The sequence below is a fragment of the Artemia sp. Qi Xiang Cuo genome, chromosome 7 (assembly GCF_049724085.1).
Source record: "Artemia sp. Qi Xiang Cuo chromosome 7, ASM4972408v1, whole genome shotgun sequence".
Classification (NCBI taxonomy): domain Eukaryota; kingdom Metazoa; phylum Arthropoda; class Branchiopoda; order Anostraca; family Artemiidae; genus Artemia; species Artemia sp. Qi Xiang Cuo.
In genome coordinates this window covers 81,017,387-81,022,374 of record NC_142800.1, presented here as the reverse complement: position 1 = coordinate 81,022,374, position 4,988 = coordinate 81,017,387, and the positions used below count along the sequence as shown (strand labels likewise).

At 40.3% G+C, this 4,988-nt stretch overlaps 1 non-coding gene across 1 annotated transcript; it reads right to left on the bottom strand.

The window, feature by feature from the left end:
- Positions 1-218: 218 nt before the first annotated feature.
- On the bottom strand, positions 219-301 carry TRNAL-CAG (transfer RNA leucine (anticodon CAG)). The gene has a single exon. It is a non-coding gene; the product is annotated as a tRNA-Leu (tRNA).
- Positions 302-4,988: the final 4,687 nt, after the last annotated feature.

The following is a 4,988-nucleotide window of genomic DNA, read 5'->3' as shown; positions in this document are numbered from 1 at the left end:
GTCGACTTTGCATATTTTATTAAACATGTTCGACATAGCGCTGGAGTGGTCCAGTTCTGTCGACTTTTGGATAATGTTGTCCTATTCTTTGATAATCATGGCAATTTTGACAAGCTGTTTCCCTAAAGACATAGCTTTAGACTGGGAACAGGAAAATTAAAACTTAAAAATTCAGAAATAGAGGCCGCTTCTGTAGATTTAGAATAAGAAAAAAAAAATGTCAGGTGTGGGACTCGAACCCACGCCCCCATATGGGGACCAGATCCTGAGTGTAGCGCCTTAACCACTTGGCCAATCTGACTTGTGAACAATTCCTGATCATATTCATATTGTAATTGAGTTTCATTTGTAAAGTTCAGAATTGAGCTGACTTTTTTCTCTTCTTAAGAAAATTCAGAAGAGAATATGAACATTTCCACTTTTCTAGTTTTTTTTTTATTTAATCTATTAAAGGCATTAGAAAATGAGGTTATGATTAAATACTTTGACAGAATGCTTTTATTGGAATACAAAGTAACGATGAAAGAAAAAAAGGGCATAAGAAAAAAATTGCTAGTTGTGGGGTTAGTCAACTCGATCCAATCTTGGCACAATATCTTGAGACCCTCACCATAACAACTGAGTCAACTTGACCTGTAAGTTGAAAAACGTAAGTTTTTGTGTGTGTGTGTGTGTGTTTGTGTGTGTTAGTTTTTGCGTGTGTGTGTAAGTTTTTGTGTGTGTGTGTGTGTGTAAGTTTTTGTGTGTCTAAGCTGTTGTGTGTGTAAGTTTTGACGTGTGTGTTTTTATCATTTTTTGTGTTCATGTTTTTTTTCGTGTGCTTTTGTTAGTTTTTGTGTTTGTTTGTGTGTAAGTTTTTGTATTTGTGTGTAAGTATTTTAGTGTGTGTGTAATTTTTCGTTTTCGTGTTTGTTAGTTTTTGTGTGTGTGTGTATGTTTTTTTGCGTGTGTGTCATTATTTTAGTGTGTGTGTTTTTTTTCGTGAATGTATGATTTTGTGAGCATTTTAGTTTTTGCGTGTGTGTGTTAGTTTTTGTGTTTGTGTGTTATTTTTTGTGTGTCTAAGATTTTGAGTGTGGTTATATGTTTTTTGTTTTTTTGTTTTTTTTTGTGTGTGTGTGTGTGTGTTTGTGTGTGTGTAATTTTTTTTTTTTTTTTTTTTTTTTTTTTGTTTTTATTTTTTTGTGTGTTTGTTTGTGTGTGTGTAAGTTTTTTTGTTTGTATTTTGTGGCGTGTGTGTGTGTAAGTTTTGGTGTGTGTTTGTTTATTTTGTTTTAGTGTGTGGGGGGTCTTTTTTCTGTGTGCGTGGATTTGTGAGTTTTTTTTGTGGGCTTGTTTTAGTTTTTGTGTGTGTGTGTGTGTGTGTGTGTAAGTTTTTGTGTGTGTGTATTATAGTTCGTGTGTGTGTAATAGGTCGTGTGTGTGTGATTTAGAGTAAGTTTGTGTGTGTGTGTGTGTGTGTGTTTTTGTATGTTTTTATTTGCATTTATTTTTGTTTTTGCGTTTAAGTTTTCTTGCGCTTTTTTATTATTGTTTGTGTTCTTGTGCGTGTAAGTTTGTGTGTGTGTGTGTGTAATTTTTTGCGTGTGTGTGTAAGATTTCGTGTGTGTGTGTGTAATTTTTCGTGTGCATGTTTTATTTACTTTGTGTTTTATTTTTGGCGTGTGTGTGTAAGTTTTCGTGTGTGTATGTGTGTAAGTTTTGTGAGTGTGTGTGTGTGTTAGTTTGTTTGAGTGTGTGTGTGAGTTTTTTTTGTGTTCATGTGTAAGTTTTTGTGTGTGTGTGTGTGTTTGTGTAAGTTTTTTTGTGTGTGTTAGTTTTTGAGTGTGTGTGTGTGTTTTAGTTTGTTTGGGTGTGTCTGTTTTGTGTGTGTTTTTGTGTGTGTGTTAGTTTTTGTGTGCATGTTAGTTTTTGTGTGCATTTATTTTTTCGTGTGCATGTGTAAGTTTTTGTGTGTGTGTGTGTGTGTATGTTTTTGTGTGTGTAATTTTTGGTGTGTGTGTGTAAGTTTTGTTTGTGTGTGCGTTTTTGTATGTTTTTGTGCGTGTGTGTGTGAGTTTTTGTTGTGTGCATTTGTAAGTTTTTGTGTGTGTGTGTGTGTGTGTGTGTAAGTTTTTGTGTGTGTGTATTATAGGGCGTGTTTTGGTAATAGATAGTGTGTGTGTGTGTGTGATTTTTTTTTTTTTTTTTGTTTGTGTGTAAGTTTTTGTGTTCATGTAATTGTTTTTGTTATTTTAATTTTTCTTTTTCTTGTTATAGTTTTTGTTTGTCTGTGTTTGTGTTAGTATTTTTTTGTGTTTGTTTAATTTTTTTCGTGTGTGTGTAATTGTGGGCGTGTTTGTGTTCTTTTTCTTTTTTGTTTTTGTTTAAGTTTTTGTGTGTGTGTGTAAGTTTTTTTGCGTGTGTTTAAGTTTTTGTGTGTGCTTCTGGTTTTGTCTGAATGTAAGGTTTTGTGTGCATGTCAGTTTTTGAGTTTGGGTGTAAGTTTTTGTGTGTGTGTGTGTAAGTTTTTGTGTGTCTAAGCTTTTGTGTGTGGGTGTAAGTTTTTTTTTGTGTGTGTGTGTGTGTGTGTAAGTTTTTTTGTGTGTAAGTTTTTTGTGTGTATTTGTGTGTGTATGTGTTTGTGTTTGTGTTTGTGTGTATTTTTTTGTGTGTATTTGTTTTTGCTTTTGTGTTTATGTTTTCGTGCGTATTTTCTTTAGTTTTGTGTGTGTGTGTGTGTGTGTAAGTTTTTGTGTGTGTGTGTGTGATATTTTGTTTTGTGCTATTTTAATTTTTTGTTTGGGTGTTTGTTTTTTTAATTTTTTGTGTGTGTGTAATTTTTGGAGTTTTTGTGTGAGTTTTCGTGTGTTTGTGTGTGTAAGTTTTGTGTGTGTGTGTGTGTAAGTGTTTGTTTGATTGTAAGTTTTTTTGTGATTGTTAGTTTTGGTGTGCTTGTGTAAGTTGTTTTTTTGTGTGTGTGTGTGTGTTAGTTTTTTTTTGTGTGTGTGTAAGTTTTGGAGTGTGTGTGTAAGTTTTCGTGTGTGTGTGTAAGTTTTGGTGTGTGTGTGTAAGTTTTTGTGTGTTTGTGTAAGTTTTTGTGTGTGTGTAAGTTTTTTTGTGCATGTATGGGGACCGGGGGAGGACCTTTGGGGCCCAGGGATGGCGTTTGGGGATCCGGGGGCCCTTGAGGATTGAGTGAGCTTTTGGGAGCCCGGGGGACCTTTGGGGACCGGGGGAGGGCCTTTGGGAGCCCAGTGGACCTTTGGGGACCGGGGGAGGACCTTTGGGGGCCCGGGGGACCCTTGGGGCTGGTTGGCCCTTTGGGAGCCCGGGGGACCTTCGAGGACCAGGGGAGGGCCTTTGGGGGTCTGAGGAGGGCGTTTGGGGGATAACATTTCGAAATTTTTACTTTTTAGTTTACTTTTTTTTGCGGCGTATCCCTGTGGCACATCCCTGCGACGCTTTCCTGCGGTGCGAACTTGCGGTTCCTCCCCTGGGACATTTTCCTGCCCCGCGCTGCTTTCGGGAGACGCATTCGGCGGCAGTTGCGTAGCTCACCGCACATCTGGGCACCACGTCTTGGGCCCGGGGGACCTTTGGGGGCCGGGGGAGGGCCGGGGGGGTCCCGGGAGGGCGTTTGGGGCACAGGGAGGGCCTTTGGGGGTCCGGGGGCATTTGGGGGCGGGGGGGACTTTGGGGGACCGGGGGTGGGCCTTGGGGCCCGGTTGGGGCGTGGGGGAGCTCGTGGGGCGTTGGGGGGGCCGGGGGTTGGCATTTGGGGGTCTGGGTGGGCCTTTGGGGGCGCCGGGGGCCCTTTGGGAGCTTGGGGGCCTTTGAGGACCGGGGGCTTCCTTCGGGGTTGGGGTAGGAGGATTGGAACCCTTTGGGGTTGGGTTAGGGGACCTCACAACACTGTTCAAGTGAAACTTGTGTATTATAACGACCACAGAGTTTCACCATTAAATTCTCTTCTAAAATCTCTTCAAAAATCATCTTTTAAAATGTCTCTATCTGTTTCGCCGAAATAATTCCATAAACTGTCTAAAACGGTTTCGCCCAAATAATCCCTAAACGTAATTCAGCGTTTTCCTTTTGTTTTTGACATCTCTGCGCTAATGCATTTCAAATTGATAAGAAACCTGATTCCCGTGCTAAAACAATTCATCGCTATGATGTTTCTTGGAGAATTGTTTCCATGGCCTTTGGCTATTAATATCCTTTGGAGTTCGACCAAAAGAGTTGTTTCCGAGGCAAAGACATTAATGACTTGGATCTATTCCTGGAGAATCGTTTCTATGCGAAAATTTTTAAAGTCTGACAGATGATGTCATTGGTTGATTGATCTGTCAAGAAAGGGAATTAATTGTTGTTTCTAAGGGAAATTATTGATTCACGATAGGTGAATTGAGGTCGACAGCACAGGTGTTCCAAATTCCGGGAAACTCATAACATTCGCTGAGAGCGTACCAAAAACAACAACAACAACCTTGACCTTGACAGTCAATGAGAGCGTGCACTTAAAACAACAACAACATCGGCCTTGGAAATTTAGGTCATTGACCCCATTAACACCGTGGTCTCCCTAGGGAGGCTCTGCCCATATATGGACTCCCACTCGGACCTATAGGGTCATCTCTACTTGTGCCTTTCATTCATGTTATTTTACTATGTTCATGGCAGTATGTTTGGCTTTAAAATACACTTCTCCATCTATCTATCTAATATGCAGAATAATTGTACCAAACACATTTCGCATGCAGGGTGTATTTCCGAGGGGGGGCATTCCACGGGGGTGTATTTTCCGGGGGGGGGGGTTTCTGTGGGGGGTATTTTCCGGGGGTATTTTCCGGGGGTATTTTCCGGGGGGGGGGTAATCACCAGGGAGGGGTAAACGCCTAGAACCGTAAAACTGAGTCGGCAAAGACAAAGGAAGATAAATAAAAATAATTTCGTACAGGAATTCTGGAAAATTCCCCCAGAGTAAAATTTCCCCGGGGAAGCTCAGC